Source organism: Pan troglodytes, chromosome 20, assembly GCF_028858775.2.
Source record: "Pan troglodytes isolate AG18354 chromosome 20, NHGRI_mPanTro3-v2.0_pri, whole genome shotgun sequence".
Taxonomy (NCBI): domain Eukaryota; kingdom Metazoa; phylum Chordata; class Mammalia; order Primates; family Hominidae; genus Pan; species Pan troglodytes.
In genome coordinates this window covers 54,637,545-54,656,083 of record NC_072418.2, presented here as the reverse complement: position 1 = coordinate 54,656,083, position 18,539 = coordinate 54,637,545, and the positions used below count along the sequence as shown (strand labels likewise).

The 18,539-nt window shown below is 42.3% G+C and overlaps 1 protein-coding gene and 1 long non-coding RNA gene across 2 annotated transcripts in view; one reads left to right on the top strand and one right to left on the bottom strand.

Moving 5' to 3' along the window:
- Positions 1-757, bottom strand: part of FPR3 (formyl peptide receptor 3) — a 28,912-nt gene extending 28,155 nt beyond the window's left edge. Inside the window, exon 1 of the mRNA XM_001174303.6 lies at positions 583-757. The gene's annotated coding sequence lies outside the window, so the exon portion shown is untranslated. The remainder of the gene's footprint in view (positions 1-582) is intronic.
- An 11,513-nt stretch (positions 758-12,270) lies between these two features.
- On the top strand, positions 12,271-16,353 carry LOC107969796 (uncharacterized). The gene is made up of 2 exons (XR_001711902.4): positions 12,271-12,513; positions 16,071-16,353. It is a non-coding gene; the product is annotated as an uncharacterized LOC107969796 (long non-coding RNA).
- Positions 16,354-18,539: the final 2,186 nt, after the last annotated feature.

The window sequence follows — 18,539 nt, the reverse complement described above, 5'->3', positions numbered from 1 at the left end:
CATATGGGACTCAAAATTTTTTTGTAGCCACTTTTTAAAAAAGTAAAACACCTTTGGGGAAATTATTTTAGTAATAAATTTTATCTAATTACATATATGATAAATAATTGGCCAGTCACATTGGCTCACACCTGTAATCCCAGCACTTTGGGAGGCCGAGGTGGGCAGATCACGAGGTCAGGAGTTGAAGACCAGCCTGGCCAACATATTGAAACCCCGTCTCTACTAAAAATACAAAAAATTAGCCAGGCGTGGTGGCAGGTGCCTGTAATCCCAGCTACTCAGGAGGCTGAGGCAGGAGAATCGCTTGAACCTGGGAGGCAGAGGTTGCAGTGGGCTGAGATTGTGCCACTGCACTCCAGCCTGGGTGACAGCGCAAGACTCCATCAAAAAAAAAAAAAAAAAAAAAAGAATGTTACTGGAACATGTACCAAATTAAACGTTGTTAATGAAATAGTTAACATTGTTTTCATACTAAAGAAGTGGATTCTTCACTGGACTACGCTACTCCAGAGTTAGAAGGGCTCTGTCATATAGCAGGCATTTCAACAATAACTTTTAAATTTTCAGACCCCAACTTACCACCAGCTGAGATCCTTTTCCTGTGCCCAGTTCCTGGATTCCTGTGGAGCAACTCAGGCTCTAAGTACTTGTCAAAAGATGAAGTTATATGTTTAGTTTTAAGATCTTAATTGGCTTTGGTTATAAAGATGGAATCAGACAGCCTGTCATGCTATAAAACAAAATGAGTGTTTTGATAGTTAGAGCCAAGGAAGTTGGTTTTACAGGGATAGGAGGGCTAAAGAAAGCAGAAACAGAGAACAAAAACCTGATTGGTCATTTGGACGTTGCATTTTTTTGTGCAGCAGGAATAGAGAGACAGCAATAAGGAACAACTGATTGATTGAAGTCAAGTTACCACAGATTGCTTTTTTTTTTTTGTAAAGATGAAAGCAGACAGAACTTCATGTTCATGCCCACTGAAACTGGCCTGTTTTAGGAATTTGTCCATTTTCTCTCTCTCCTGATTTCTCAAAAGTTCAGATAAATTAGTTTTGGTTTGGTGATGTGGAGTTTTAGTATGACTGACTCCATTTGGTTTGCTTTGTTGAACCTAGTACAATAGGTCAGTCCAAACCACTTACTTCCTGTTTTTATAGAACAGGCTTCAGCAGAGACTTAGTTGAAGGACACGGGGACAATGGAGCTGGAATCAACCCTGACACAAACTCAGGGTTTCTTACCATTACCAGAAGACACCTTGGAGATGTTCTCAGACGATTTATCTTAGAAACTTACGTGTCTGAATGTTCCTTCACGTCCAGCCTTCTGTGGGAGACTGGAGTTCATCCTTCCAAATATCAAAGGCCAAGAAATCTGAGAGTCCAGGCCCTTTCTTTTCAGAGATTCAGGAAAATGAAAGAAACAATTACCAAGGTGAGAAGAATGAGAAGAAAAACAGTAAAAAAACAAAGATGCACGGTGAAACAAAAACTCGATTCTCTACTTTCACAATCCTTCTGACCAAATGTAGTTTTTCTCCACACCAAGAAATTCTCCAATTCTCTGGGGACACCACCTGAGCCACCTGCAATTAAAAATTCAGTTATGATGCTGTCTACCTGGATTCAGCGTCAGATCCGAAAAGCTAAAGGGCTCACTCCCACAAACTGTTCTCAGATCAGATCAGACATCTGTTGCAAGTCTCAGGTGGCTACTTGTACTTCTGACTGACAGGCTATAAACTGGGTGTTCCAATGACACCAATAAATTGCTAGAATGGCACACAGAACTCAGGAAAGCACTTTGTTTACATCTGTTGCTTTATATAAGGAATATACCTCAGGAATAGTCCATTGGAAAGAGGCATATGGCAGGTATGTGGCAGGGAAGGGGTTGGGTGGTGCATGAAGCTTCCATGCTCTCTTCAGGCAGCTACTCTCCCAGCACTCCTGAGTGTTCACCAATGTGGAAGCTCATCAAATCTCATTGTTCAAGAGTTTTTATGGAACTCAATCTCCAGTCCCTGCCTCCCCTTCCTGGAGATCAGTAGGTGGGGCTGACAGCTCCAACCCTCTAATCCCTTGGTCTTTCTGGTGACCAGTCCCATCCTAAGGCCATGATCTCCTTAGCATAAACTCAGGTATGATCAAAAGGGGCTGTTTATGAATAACAAATAATACTCCTATCACTCAGGAAATTCCAAGGGTTTTAAGAGTCCTGTGCCAGAAATCTGTGACAAAATCAAATATGCTTTGAGGTATTTCATACCTCAGAGTTACAAAAAGAAGCAGTAACTAGGAGCATGGAGAGAGGTAAGGAAGGTAAATGAGAGACACTTTTCACTTCACACCATTGCCGAGATTAACCCCCTAACCTTCTGCCCCTAGGGAGATGCTCTATGGACTACTGATCTAAGGAGATGGGCTCTTTCTGAGTTTTAGACACCATCAGAATGTTGCTCTCAAGCCCAAGGAATAGAACCATGAAAAACAGTGGAGAGCCACAAAACAAGAGTCAACTATTTTCTATTTTCTCTCTGATTCACTGGATGTTTTCAGTGATAAGGTAGAGTAAACCAATGAAGCACATAAGCCATGGAGAAATTTATTATTAAAAAAAGTTTTGGAAGGGGATAGATCTGGAATTTGAACAAAAATTGAGTTTAATGTCACCCTTCCACTCCATCATCATATTGGTTTTCTTCTAGGGCCTTCTTGAAAGTGACCACAGAATGGCTGCCACTGTTCTGGACATTGCATCAACAGGCCCTCCCGAGCCAGAATCATGAGACAGGCAGAAAATGTGACTCATTCACATGCCTCTTTCATTTTATTGCAGAGGGAAACCTTGTCCAGAGTCTCTTCAGGACCTCTCCTTGTCTTTCATTGCCAAAGCATGCCATCTCTAGACCAATCAATGGCCAAGAAATAACAAAAATACCAATACATAAAAATAAAGGTCAGGGACAGTGGCTCATGCCCGTAATGCCAGAATTTGGGGAGGCCAAGACAGGAGGATTGCTTGAGCTCAGGAGTTCAAGACCAGCCTGGGCAACATAGTGAGACCCCATCTCTAAAAACAAAAAAAGATTAGCTGGGTATGGTGGTGTGGACCTGTAGTTCCAGCTACTCAGGAGGTGAAGTCGGAGGACTGCTTTGTCAGGGAGGTTGAGGCTGCAGTGAGCCATGATGATGCCACTGACCTTGAGCCTGGGCAACGAGCAATACCTTACCTCAAAAAAAAAAAAAAAAAAAAAAAAAAAGACAAGTTGCTCATATTGGCTTAGGCCAATCATGATTGATTTCCTAGGACAGTGGCACATTGCTACCTGCCACCTGATTAAAATGGAATTTACTTATCAGCATAATAAAGGGTGGTGGGTATTGCATGAGGCCTCTGAAGATGTGCTCCCTTGCTGGCTCCTGCAGACATAGAGCTTAAACAGACATGTGCTTTACCCTGGAGCTGCCGACTACCCAGGTAAAGAGGTGACAGCGTCACTCTACTGTGACTAAGCATAGTCTTATGCACCCTTTGTGCACAATGGTGTCCTCTGCCATTTCCCTAAGCAGTCACAGTAGAGTGGGGGTATATAGTGATAGACAGATGCCTGGTTCATTATGAGATTTCCCAAAAGGAACAACTAACTGAGACTGACAGGGTCCAGGGTCACTTCCAAGTGCAATGCAGATAACATCCGGGATGAATCTTAAAGACTCAGATAAAGAAGAAAAAAAAAATACATTCCAGGCAGAGGAGAGTGAAAGCATGCAGGAAAGGGTCAAAAAATAGCAGGTTACCTGTGGTTATTGGAGCATAGATGGTGAGGCAGACAGCAATAAACACTGAGTGTGTAGCAAGTGGCAGAAGCCATCTGTTGGAGGGTCCTGAATGCTACAAGAAGGACTTGGAATTTCTTCATAATAACATGAATAACCATTTAAGCAGGACAGTGACTTGTCAGGTGTGTGCTTCTGAAAAATATTGTTCTGTAGTCCCGCAAAGGGATGCCTTTGAGAATGTTTCTAATTGGAGACAGAGATATTAGAATGGAGAATGTTGCCAGAAATCAAGGTAAGGTTCTTGAAGAGCTACCCAGGGCAGGAATAGTGTGATCAAGAAGAGGCGTAGCTTAGAGACAGATTGTCCAGGCTGAGTAGACCAGCCTTGGAGACTGGATGGCTGTGGGGAATGGGGAAGAATGAGTGCTCTTTATAAATTCCACATTCCTAAAGTTACTATTGCTGCATCTGCTACAGTCTGAATGTTTGTTTCTCCCCTCCCCAGATTTGTATGGGAAATCCTAACCCCCCAGGTTATGGTATTAAAAGGCGGGACCATAGGGAGGAGATTAGAGCATGATGGTTGCACCCTCATAAATAGGATTAGTGCCTTTGTAAGAAAGCCTTGAGGGAGCTTGTCTGTCTTCCACCACGTGAGGACATATGGAAGGCGCTGTCTATGAGTAATGGGCCCTCATCAGACATGGAATCTGTTGGCACCCTAACCTTGGTTTTTCTTTTTTTATTCTTTCCTTTTTTTTTTTTTTTTTGAGAGAAAGTCTTGCTTTGTCACCCAGGCTGGAGTGCAGCAGTGCAATCTCGTCTCACTGCAACCTCCACCTCCTGAGTTCAAGGGATTCTCGTGCCTCAGCCTCTCAAGCAGCTGGGATTACAGGAGTGTGCCACCATGCCCGGCTAATTTTTTTTTTTTTCTGGTAAAGATGGGATTTTGCCATGTTGCCCAGGCTGTTCTCAAACTCCTGGCCTCAAGCAATCCCAAACTGCTGAGATTATGGTGGCATGAGCCACTGTGCCCAGCCTTAATGTTGGTTTTTCTATCCTCCAGTACTGTGAGTAATAAATTTATGTGGATCATAACTTACTCTAATAGATTTTGTTATAGCAGCTCAAATGGGCTAAAAGACTAATTTGTACCAAGAAGTAGAGGTATTATAATTAGAAATACCTAAAAATGTGGAAATGGCTTTGGAACTGGGTAATGTGAGAAGCTAGAAGAGTTTGTATGTGAGTGCTAGAAAAAACTCTACATTTCCATGAATGTAACGTTGAGGGTGATTCTGCTACAGGCTCAGAAGAAGATTGCAATAATGATCAGAGTATTGGTAGAAATGTAGAAGTAGGTCATTCTGATGAGATCTCAGATGAAAATGAGAAATATTATTGGAAACTGTAGGAAAGGACAGCCTCATTATAAAGTGGCAAAGAACTTGGCTGAATTGTGTCTGTGTCCTTGTGCTTTGTGGAAGGTAGAACTTCTGAGTGATGGAATAAGATGTTTGGTGGAAGTTACATCTAAGCAAAGCATTGAGGGTGTGGCATGGCTTCTCTTGATTGCTTATAGTAAAATGCAGGAAAAGAGTTACATAAAAAATGGCAATTATAGGCCAGGCACGGTGGCTCACTCCTGTAATCCCAGCACTTTGGGAGACCGAGGCAGGTGGATCATAAGGTCAGGAGATCGAGACCAGCCTGGCCAACATAGTGAAACTCTGTCTCTACTAAAAATACAAAAATGAGCCGGGTGTGGTGGTGAACACCTGTAATCCCAGTTACTCAGAGGCTGAGGCAAGAGAATTGCTTGAACCTGGGAGGCAGAGGTTGCAGTGGGCCGAGATCGCACCACTGCACACCCCAGCCTGGGCGATAGAGTAAGACTCCATCTCAAAAAAAAAAAAAAAAAAAAATGGCAATTATAATCAAAAAGGAAGTAGAACCTAAAGATTTGGAAAATTCTCAGCCTGTAAAAAGTGCAAAAGTATGTTCAGGGGAGAACACCAATGGTGTGGGTAAGTGAACATTTGATACGGAGATTAGCATGGATAGAAGCCAGATAGTATTCATCAAGACAATGGAAGAATGACTCTGAAGGCATCTCACAGATCTTCACATCTTCCCTGCCCATCACAGGCACAGAATGCAAACAATTTCAAGGTTTTGGCAGCACACAATTTCAAGATTGTATTCCCCATATTCCAGTATAGCACTCCTTGGCCTTCCAAGCTTTGGCTCAAGCACGCCAGACTGCGGCTCAGGCCACTTCTCTGGATGGCACAGGCTGTAAGCCAAGGCTACATCTGTGTGGTGTCATCTCCACCAGGGCACAGAGTGCATGAGCTGCGGGGTTGTGGCTGCCTCCCCTTAGATTCTGAAGGAAGGCGCTACCTGGAGTCGCAGGCATGCAACTCAGGGAGAGGGCTGTCTCCAGAGACTCTCTGTCTCTCCACAGAGAGTCCCTCCCCCAATATGATGGCATTAAGAGAATGCCCAGTACGGCAGCGGGGATGGGGCCACCACAGAGTGCCTCCACTAGGGCAATGTCCAGTGGAACCCTGGGGGTAAGGCTGCCCCTGAGACCTCAGAATGGTGTAGCCACCTGTGTGCAATACCACCCTTGGGGAGCTACAGCACCTGACTTCAGCCCCTGAGAGCTGCTGCATCAGCTACACCCAGCAAAGCCATGATGGTGGTTCTGCCCAGAGCTGTGGTGGCCCAACCCCAGCTCCAATGTGTCCAAAAAGCAGAACATGGAGTCAAAGAACATTATACCGAGGCCTTAAAATGTATTTGCCACATTGTTTTGGACTTCCTCAGGATCTGGTTCCCCTTTCTTCCTTCGTATTTCTCCTTTTTGATATGGGAATGTCAATCCTAGGTTGTCCCACCACTATATTTTTGAAAGCACGTAATTGTCTGATTTAACAGGCTTACAGCTGAAGAGGAATTTGCCTCAGGATGAATCATACTTTGAGTCTCACCCATGTCCGATTGAGACGATCCTTAGATGATTTTTGCCCCGTTGGAGTGGAAGTTCATTTTAAGACTCTTATTCTGTTTACTTGCCTCTAGGCATTTTTGTTAATCATGGGCCATTTCGTAGCAAGAAAGAAAACCTACTTATGTTTTGGTTTTTTTTTTTTTTTTTTTTTTTTTTTTTTTTTTTAGATGGAGTCTTGATCTGTCAACCAGGTTGGAATACAGTGGCATGATCTCAGCTCACCGCAACCTCCACTTCCCAGGTTCAAGTGATTCTCCTGCCTCAGCCTCCTGAGTAGCTGGGATTATAGGCATGCGCCAACATGCTCGGCTTATTTCTGTATTTTTAGCACAGATGGGGTCTCGCCGTGTTGGCCAGGCTGGTCTCGAACTCCTGACCAGCCTGGTGATCCGTCCACCTCGACCTCCCAAAGTGCTGGGATTACAGGTGTGAGCCACCATACCCAACCGCTTATGTTTTAATAACGAGAGTTTATGGGGAACATGCAGAGGCATCCAGGAACCCAGTTTTAGGAAGAATAATTGGACTTCAAAAGACTTGCAAATGTGTTTGGCAATTAGTCTCTGTGGGGTCCTTTGCCTCTTTTTTTCTCTTGACATCTGGGTCCTTCTCCTTTATGCATAATGGTGTCCTCTGCCATTTCCCTTATTTTAATTCCCCCCTCCCAACCATCACACACACACAGTATTTTGGTTTCCTTGTGCCTCTTAGACACATCTATACTTCTTACCCTTCCTTCCTTGGGAATCTTCTAAAATGCTTCTGGTTATTAGGACCCAAAGATAAATTTTTATAAAATAAATCTGAACATATCTCGCCTCAGATCTAAAATTTTCAGCATTTTTTCATTTCATCCCTATCTTCCTGGCATGAGATGCTGTATTGTGAGACCAGGAGCTATGGCAGCTATCTTGGGGCCGTGAGGTGGCAATTTCCAGGAAAAAAAAAAAAAAACGCCAAAATAGTGATGAAAAAGTGAAAAGATCAAAATAAACTTTTTAAATGATATAATTTGGACAGAAAGTAATTTAGTACTACTCACTTGCAAAATTCTTGGAAAGCAAATAAACCATAAATGTTGTCTTTGGTTTAAGCCATTGTTAGGTATAATTTTAAATTATAAACTACTTAAAATTGTAAACAGCCTTAATGACACAAAGCCTTGGGAATAATGCTTTTAGGTGGACTACCTTATTTCTGTCTCTGCTTCCCATTTATCTCCATACCACTCTGATACCCTTGGATAGAACCTAATATTTCAGAAAGCCCACCACCTCTTTGCACTAGAAACCTACAAATGAGCTTCCACTGGAGCCAAAAATTATGGGGTTAATCTTGGCAATGTGCCTGGGTGTGGATGCTCTGTCCTGTCAACTTCTCTGCCTCCCTTCAATCTCTCAGTGGTTTTGGTCTCCATCCTTCTCGTCTTCATTCTGCCTTTCATTGCTTCCCTCTAATTCTTCTGTTACTGGAAGGGGGTCCTGATCCAGACCCCAAGGGAGGGTTCTCGATCTCGCACAAGGAAGAATTCAGCGTGACTCCATAGAATAAAGTGAAAACAAGTTTACTAAGAAAGTAAAGGAATAAAGCATGGCTATTCCATAGACAAAGTAGCCCTGAGGGCTGCTAGTTGGCCATTTTTATGGTTATTTCTTGATGATATGCTAAACAAGGGGTGGATTATTCATTCCTCCCCTTTTTAGACCATATAGGGTAACTTCCTGACGTTGCCATGGCATCTGTAACCTGTCATGGCGCTGGTGGGGGTGTAGCAGTGAGGATGACCAGAGGTCACTCTCGTGGCCATCTTGATTTTGGTGGCTTTTGGCCGGCTTCTTTACTGCAACCTGTTTTATCAGCAAGGTCTTTATGACCTGTTTTTTTGTGCTGACCTCCTATCTCATCCTGTGACTTAGAATGCCTTCACTGTCTGGGAATGCAGCCCGGTAGGTCTCAGCCTAATTTTACCCAGCTACTATTCAACATGGAGTTGCTCTGGTTCCAGTGCCTCTGACATCATTACAGTACTTGCTCCTCTCTTTACCTTGACTCTTGGAGAGAGAAGGGTCCTGGACACCCAGATTCCTTGGCCCTTTAGGTTGAGAGGGTTGAATCTCTGCATCCCACAAAGACTGAGGTTGAGAAACACAGTCAGGTACTTTAGTTTCTAAATGGGCCCGCAACAATCCACTGCTATTAAAACAAGTAGTATATTGGTGTGTTCTTAGGGCCATTAAAAATCAGAAGGAGCTCTGGTTTCTGTTTCCTGTTCCCCAACTGGTTTCAGTTCTCTTACTCCTCCTCCTGTCCCTTGGGCTAACTTCTCCTGTGAAAATTACATGACAGTGACTCTCTCCAGGAGATCAGGACCTAGAACTTCCCAGAGCAAGGACCCAGCTGGTGGAATATAAAATCCAGATGAAGAACATATCTCTGGGGATGGGGAGCTTGTTAAGGGCATTCTTAATAGACCCTTTGGAGTACAATAGACTCTTTGGAGTGAGTAGAAGAATGTGAAGTTGAAGAATAATTTCTTTTCTTTTCTTTTTTACTTTAAGTTCTGGGGTACACGTGCAGAATGTGCAGGTTTGTTTCATAGGTATACATGTGCCATGGTGGTTTGCTGCACCCATCAACCTGTCATCTGCATTAGGTATTTCTCCTAATGCTATCCCTCCCCTAGCCCCCCAGCCCCCGACAGACCCTAGTGTGTGATATTCCCCGTCCCTGTGTCCATGTGTTCTCATTGTTCAACTCCCACTTAGGAGTGAGAACATGTAAGAGATTCTAGGCAGGGCGCGGTGGCTCACACCTGTAGTCCCAGCACTTCAGGAGGCCGAGGCGGGTGGATCACGAGGTCAGGAGATCGAGACCATCCTGGCTAACACGGTGAAACCTGTCTCTACTAAAAATACAAAAAATTAGCTGGGTGTGGTGGTGGGCGCCTGTAGTCCCAGCTACTCGGGAGGCTGAAGCAGGAAAATGGCGTGAACCCGGCAGGGCGGAGCTTGCAGTGAGCCGAGGTTGTGCCACAGCACTCCAGCCTGAGCAACAGGAGCGAAACTCCGTCTCGAAAATAAATAAATAAAAACAAACAAAAACCCCTCAATCTTAGTCTTACCTCCTTTATAAAAACTAATCCAAAATGGATTACAGATTTAAATATTAAATGCAAAACTACTAACTTTTTAGAAGAAAACATAGAAGAAATAGTGAAGACTTAAGGCTAAGCAGGGAGTTCATAGACATGACACCAAAAGCACAATCCATAGAAGAAAAAAGTATAAATTGGACTTAATTAAAATGGAAAATATTTACTCTTTTGAAAGTTGCTATTCGGCTTCAGAGTCAATATAAAAATTTAAAAAACATAGCAAATCATGACATTCCCCTGCTCTTCATTCTCCAGTGGTTTCCAAATTTCTAACTCATGCTTACCAAGCTCTACCAGAACTGGCACAGACATCATTTGGTGGAAATCTACTCTCCTTTCACAGAATAACAGGTGAATGCAGAGGCTGTTTCAATAGATGAAGAGACAGAGAGTGAGAGATGCAAAGGCACTCAGATCAGTGATTGTAAAGATTGAGGGAAAAGGGTTATTTTGTGATTGACGGAAGGCAGCAATGAAGGTTATCAAGAGAATAAGTACAGTTTCATGGACTAGAATGGAGAGTGACTGAGAGGCTACTTTATCTTAGAGGCTCAGAAAACAATATCTTGGGGAGGTGACATGTGAGCTGAAATCAGAATTACATGAACTGCTAATGTGAAGTGTAACCACACAATGGGTTCACCTTGCCGGCTGCCTAGACAGAGTCAATTTATCAAGGCAGGGAAATTGCAACAGAGAAAGAGTAAGTCACGCAGAGCCAGCTATGCAGGAGACTGGAGTTTCATTATTACTCAAATCAGCCTCCCCAACCATTCAGAGAGCAGAGTTTTTAAGAAGAACTTGGTGGGTGGGGGGAAGCCGGGGAGCCAAGAGTGTTGATTGGTTGGGTCAGAGATGAAATCACAGGGAATTGAAACTGTCTTCTTGCAGTGAGTCAGTTCTTGGGTGGAGGCCACAAGATCAGATGAGCCAGTTTATCCATCTGGGTGGTGCCAGCTGATCCATCAAGTGCAGGGTCTGCAAAATATCTCAAACACTGATCTTAGGAGCAGTTTAGGGAGGGTCAGAATCTTGTAGCCTCCAGCCGCATGACTCCTAAACCATAATTTCTAATCTTGTGGCTAATGTTAGTTCTACAAGGCAATCTAGTCCCCAGGGAAGAAGGAGGTCTGCTTTGGGAAAGGGCTGTTATCATCTTTGTTTTAAACTACAAACTAAGTTTTTCCCAAAGTCAGTTCAGCCTACACCCAGAAATGAACAAGGACAGCTCGGAGGTTAGAAGCAAGATGGAGTTGGTTAAATTAGAGCTCTTTCACTATCTCAGTCATAGTTTTGCAAAGGTGGTTTCAGAAGTTCAAGGGAAGAAATATTCCAGGCAGAGGAGTGGTTAGTACAAAGACTGTGAGACAAGAGTAAGCTTGGTGTGTTTGAGAAATAAAAATACTACTAGTGTAGTTACATCATAATAAGTGAGAAGAAACATGACATGAGAGAATACGCAAGAACCAGATAATATGAGGCTTTCCTAGAGAAAGGCTTTAAATGTTTGTTTTATTAGTGCAATAGAAAGCTATTATAGGGTGTTAATCAGGGGAGGAGCATGATGATGCTTACACTATGAAAAAGGTTTGTGAAGATGGATTGCTACAAAGCAAGAGTGGAAGCAGAAAGAAGAATTAGGAGACTATTACAGTCATCCAGATGGAGGTGGATTGGAGTCACGTGATAGCAGTGCATAGAAAAGAAACACACAGATTTGATCGATGTTTCTGACATAGAGTCAATGTGATTTGGTGATGGATGACAGTAAAAGAATCAGGAATAACTCATATTTGGTACTTAAGATATTAGATAGAGGGTGGTGACTTTTTCTAAAATTGGAAGTGATGTGGAAAACATGGCAATCAGTTTCTTGGGAAGAATCAGATTGATAGTTCTGTTTCGGTCATGCCACATAAAATACTTCAGTTAGATTTTCAAGTGGAAATGCAGAGGAGAGAGGTAGATACCAGTCAGGACTTCTTCTGAGAAGAGGTTGTGGATTATGATGGAGATTTGGGAGGGGTCATCAATGGACAGGTGGGATTTCAAGTTATAGGGACAAATTACCTAGGATGACTACATTGACACAAATAGGTGAGGGAGTCTAGAATTGAGCCCTTGGGTACACCAATATTTAAAAGTCAGAAAAGGGTTAATCAAGGAAATTGAGAAAGAGAAGTCACTGAGGTGGGAGGGAAAACCAAACACGAGTGATGTCACCAGGAACATTATATATTTAAAGATGAAAGGACTGGTCAACTGAGTCATATATGCTTAGGGGCATAAGATTCCATTGTTACCTGAGAGATGGTAGATTTCCCCCCATTGGATTCTTAGCCAAGCACCAAATGTCTGAACCTGCAGTGCGGTAACATGGCAACAGATGTCACTGTTGTCCATAATAAGAGTAGTCCCGGTGCAGTAATCAGGAAAGGAACCCATATAGAATGGGTTGTTGTGAAAATGTGAAATGAGGAAGTAGAGAACTGAAGTCGAAGTGGCCCTTGTATTTGCTGTCAAGGAGAACAGAGATTGGTTGTAACGTTCAGAAGGAGGTTTGTGCTACAAAGAGTTTTCTTTTTTTCAGTTAGATTAGAGAACATATTATATATATATATACACATATACATACACATATATATACACATATATACATATATACACATATATACATACATACACATATATACATATATACACTATATATACATATATACACTATATATACATATATACACATATATACATATATACACTATATATACATATATACACATATATACATATATACACATATATACATATATACACACATATATATACATATATATATGCTGATGGCAATAACAAAATAAAATTTAATGATACAGTAGAGAGAGAGAGAAAAAGAGAGACCACCTCCATCTCTTCCTCTCAATACCTACTCATTTATATTAGTTAATGTTTTATCATTCCTCTGTTTTTTCTCAGAATAGTGATTTTTAATAGAAAGTACAGAAGCGATAAAAGTAATGACAGTTTTTAAATAGAGCAAAATATAAAGCCTTATTTCAATGAGAAATTAAGTAGATATTATTGGCGTTTCAAAACACAGTTCATAATTACAGAGTTTCCATAGATAAATAAAAATAATTAGTGTAAGTACCTGGGATGTCAGATGATAAAGAATCAAATGAGGAATTTTAAAGCAATAATAATTATGTTCAGTTTTTTACAGAGCAGTAGACCTTTTTTCCCCCCTCTCTGGGGGGAAAGCACTGAAAACATATATCAGTCAGGGTTCTACCAGCTAAATAGAACTTATATATATATATATGAGATTTATTGGTTTATGAGACTTTGGAAGCTGGCTCAGTAAGTCTGAAATCCATAGGGCAGACCATCAGGAAGGGAGGGCTGGAAACTCCCAGGCTGTAGTTGATGCTTCAGTCCACAGAGAGTTTCTTCTTCTTCATGGAAACCTTGGTTCTGCTCTTAAAACCTCTCAATTTTTTGTTTCAGGCTCATTCAGATTATAAAGGTTAGTCTGCTTTACTTAAAGTCAGTTGGTAGTAAATGTTCATCATATCTGAAAAGAAATTCACTGCAACATCTATAATAATTTTTGATGAGGAGGACACTATAGCCTAGTCGCATTGACACACAAAGCTAACCCTCACAGTCCATTCTTGTCATCCAGTCACCCATACACGTTTCCTTAAATCATGTTTATTTTCCAAAGAAAGGTAAGAACAAAGTCCTCCTTCCTCCTAACATGATACACCTATCTTCCTTATAGCCAAAAATGCACTGACTCTTTCTCCAGAAGAGGATGCAGAGTCCTTGGGTGATGTTTCTTCTTCTCCTCCTTCTCCTTCTCCTGTCTTCCTCTTCCCCTTCCCCTCCTCCTCCTCCTATCCTTCTCCTCCTCCTCCTCTTCCTCTTCCTCTTCTTCTTCTTTTTCTTTGCCCAGGCTGCAGTGCAGTGGTGCAATGTCACCTCACTGCAACCTCCGCATCCTGAGTTCAAGGGATTCTCCTGCCTCAGCATCCCAAGTAGCTGGGATTATAGGTGCACAGCACCACATCAGGCTACTTTTTATGTTTTTAGTGGAGACGGGGTTTTATCACATTGGCCAGGCTGGTCTCAAACTACTGACCTCAAGTGACCTACCCGCCTTGGCCTCCCAAAGCGCTGAGATTACAGGTGTGAGCCACCACACCCAGCCTTCTCTCTTCTTTTTGATCTCCTCTAATATAAACACCATGATTTAAAATTACCTATTATTAATACATTTTATGTTAGGTGATAATGAGACAAAAGAGGAAAGAAAACAAAAATTTTTGAAACACACAAATTTGTTCATGACAAAATAAGAAATATTCATTAAAATGATAGTCTTCACTTCTGTAACTGATTCTGTGATCATCGTGGTATTTATAACTACCATCTTTCACTCTTCATTCCATATTCCATTTTCCCTCAACTAGTACCTCAGTTGGTCATCATCTGTGCCTAGTGGGGAAACCCAAACCTTCATTCCTGAAAGATCTGGGGCATTAGCAGTCCTGCTTGATAGAGTTGTGGTTTTACATGGACTTTAATGACAAAACAAGGTGGTACTCAGAGCTGCCTAATGGGTCTCTCATATTCCAGACATGTTCTTCATTATCTCTATTTAATATAGTAGCATACCAATTTCCTTCTTAGTAGCCAGGATCAGTCACCCCATCCATACAGTAACTCCCTTCTTTGCCTGCTGATTCAGAGCAAGAGGAGCCCAAAGTAGTGATGGGCAGTGGTACCTTCCAGTTCAGTAGAAACATTGTTGTGTCGCTGGGTGGATACATTTCTTCCTTTGGAACCAAGACCTCTGAGCCAACACGGCATAAGGTCATGAGGATGGGAAGCAGAAATTTTTCTAGTGGATCACTAAGGGTAATAATGAGTGGTACAATTCCCATTTCTACCCCTTCATTCCTGGATCCTTGGATTCTAGTTATGGGAGAGAGAGCACCATATACTGAGTGCTGATTTAGAGTATATATAGCTTCCTAAAGGATATTGCTCCAGCCCTGCAAGGTATTGCCTGCTAGCTGGTACTTGGGTAAGTCTTCAAAAGGTCATCCTACCATTCCTTCAAGCCGGCTACTCAAAATGGACAATATGGTAGGACCAGTGAATTCCAGAGTGTGGACCCATTGCCACAGTTTATTTGCTGTGAATTTAATCCCGCAATCAAACCAATGCTGTATGGAATGCCATGATGATGGACAAGGCATTCTGTAAGTCCACAGATGATAGTTTTGGCAGAAGCATTATGTACAGAGAAAGCACATTCATGTTCAGAATTAACATCTATCCCGATAAAAACAAGGCTCTGCTTCTCCCACAAGGGAAGTGGTCCAATGTGTTCACCCTGCCACTGGGGAGCTGGGTGATTACCCAGGGAATGGTGCCATATCAGGGACTCAGTGTCCATCTCTGCTGTGGGCAGATTGGGCACTCAGCAGTGAGTGTAGCCAGATTGGCCTTGGCAAGCAAAAGTCCATGTTGCTGATCCCAGGAACAGCTTCCATTCCTGCCACTGAAACTGTAGAAGCAGGAAACATGTTAGAATGATCAAGGATAGAAACTAGATTTCTCTGAATGTATCTACTTCCTCTTATGGTTTTTTGACTGTAACAATAATGGGATAGGAGGTGCCAACTGGGAAGAAATTGTACTTGATGTACAACAGCATAACCTATATAAACTTTAAAAATCTTTCCCTTCCCTAAAACTGGGCTTGAAATTACATTCCTATTCCCATAGTCTAGATACCCATTGTGACTGGTAAAATGTTTACCGTGATTTGACTATCTAGAATGATCTCTAGAGACAGTGGTAGACTATATTTTCCACTGATATCTATGTTACATATTTATCTCATCCCACATGTTGTCTGTACAGGTAATTCACACTCCTCCCACTCCTTCCACAGAGGGGTGAGGATTTTTTCCCCCTCTTCTTCAATCTGGACCAGGGCTTGTGACTGCCCTGACCAATAGAGTATGGCAGAAGTAATGCTATATCCCTTCCAAGTGTAGTTCATAAAAAGAATGAAACTTCCATTTAACGCTTTCCCCCTCAGATCACTCATCCTGGGAGATACCATCAGCCACGTTATGAGACTACTCCAGCAGTTCTGTGGTGAGGAAGCAACTTTCCAGCAACAACTCATTATCTATGGGATTATGTCACCTGGAAGTGAATTTTCTAGCCTCAGTCAAGCCTTCAGATAATTACAGCCTCAGCTCACATCTGACTACAAACTCATGAGAGATTTCAATCCAGAAACACTCAAGCCAGAAACTTCCAAATTCCTGACCCAGAGAAATTGTAACAGATAGTAAATTAGATTACTATTGTTTTAAGCCATGTTTTGAGGGTGATTTGCCTGCAGCAATAGATAACTAACACAGGGACAACCTGGTATAATATTAGCTCAAGTGTGACTTAGAATAGGTGAAACATTATGAATTGCCAGGAGTTTTATCAACCAGCAAGCCTCCCAACTCTGTGTGGGTCTCACAAAATCTCCATCATTAGTAGTTAATTCTTTGACTCTATCTTCCAAACTTTATGCCTAGATTGCCATTTCAACTGGAAGAGAACACACTGGGCAAGAGGAACCACTGAGCACCTACTTCCCTACAAATTGGGACAGGAAGTTAGTGTTAGCACCTGAGGGAGTGAGAGTAAGGGACATAGTTTTTGGAGGCGATATTGGCTCTTTTTGTATCAGAGGTTGTCTTTCCTCTTTCACTGTGTTTCTCAGTAACTGTTATGCGCTTTGTGTGTGCATACAAAAATCAGATCCAGATTTAGTTGGTTTGCTATTTGTGGTAAGAATTGAGGTGTAAAGGGCATGGGGAACTTTTTTCTGATGAATTATTAATTCTGTTCACTGTTGCTGAGAACCTCTTCTTTCAGAAGAACAAAGTATTGACAGCTTAGCTTGTCCACACCTGTGATTTCACGATCACAGCCTCACTCTCCAAATTTGCTTTCCTAACTAGGACTTCTCCCCATGTTTCCCTCCCAATGGCTGTGTTACCACTGCATATAAAAAAGACCATTTGTTCTATGGTGTGGACCATAAAGATATATCCGTGTTTCCAAGAGGTAATATTAGTTCTAATTCTCATGGTCTAATATTAGTTCTTATTATATCCTCTAGTTAAGAGAGTATTTATTCAACTGCTAGAAAGCAGGGGAATCATTGCTGGGCGCAGTGGCTCACACCTATAATCCCAGCACTTTGGGAGGCTGAGGCAGGCAGAGCACTTGAGCCCAGGAGTTTGAGACCAGCCTGGGCAACCTGGCGAAACCCTGTCTCTACAAAAAAAAAAAAAAAAAAAAAAAGTAGAAATAAGCCCCGTGTGGTGGCATGTTCCTGTGGTCCCAGCTACTCGGGAGACAGAGGTGGGAGGATCGCTTGAGCTGGTGAGGTTGAGGCTGCAGTGAGCTATGATTGCACCACTGCACTCCAGCCTTGACCATAGAGCAAGACCCTGACTCAAAAACAAAACAAAACAAAAAAAGAAAACAGGGGAATCTGATTGCACATTACAATTTACCAGGGAATACCTAAAGGGAACAAAGTTAATCTGTGATTAAACACAGATTATTGTGCTCTGCTCCAAACTTTATAAATCAAGATGCTTTGATGTTGCAGTGACCTAACCCATATTAAAACAAACAAACAAACAAACGAACAAACAAACACCTCCCCAGTTGACTCTGATGAAACAGCATCAGTGTAGGTCAACATTTGGGACACAGTTAACTAGATGGTGTTTGGAGCCGCAGGAGGCATGAGATGGAAAGATAGAATGGAATCACAGTTGAACAGTCGCCAGCATCCTAAGCATTTACATGGATTTTCTTTCGTCTAATGGCACTGGTAACTCATAGAATGGGATGAGATACAGGAGAGATCTCTAGCCTCCACCGTCTCTGGAATGTACATTTTGGAATGAAGGGGACTTTCTGCATTGAAAGAACAACGTTACTTGTACAGATGTGCTTAGAAATGTATTCTGGGCGAGCTAGCCCACAAATAATCAAGCTTTCCAAGGGTTATCTCCCAATGCGGTCACAGAACTGAGTGAAGCAAGACTTGCATTTCCTTGTGTTTTCTTTTAGCTGCCACAAGAGGGAGCTCGATGTCTAATGAGTTCGTTTTCACGAGCCCAGGAGACCCGAGCCAGTCATGCCGGGTATGGCTTCCTCCTGCTGCCTTTGACCCTCCCTGTCCTAGCAAGTATGAATTTAGAGAATTGCAGCACCTATATGAAAGGTGTCCTGCTTCAAGCAGCCTAATTTCAGGAGCTATGAAGCTTTACTGGTATAAAGAAAAGGGGACCCGAATTCGATTGACTTATTTTTCATGTTTTCCTCTTTTATTTGAGACAAGGTCTTGCTGTGTCACCCAGGCTGGAGTGCAGTGCCACAATCATAGCTCACTGCAGCCTTCGCCTCCCGGGCTCAAGCTATCCTTCCACCTCAGCCCCAGTCCTTCAGCTGGATCTACAGGCACGCACCACCACGCCCAGGT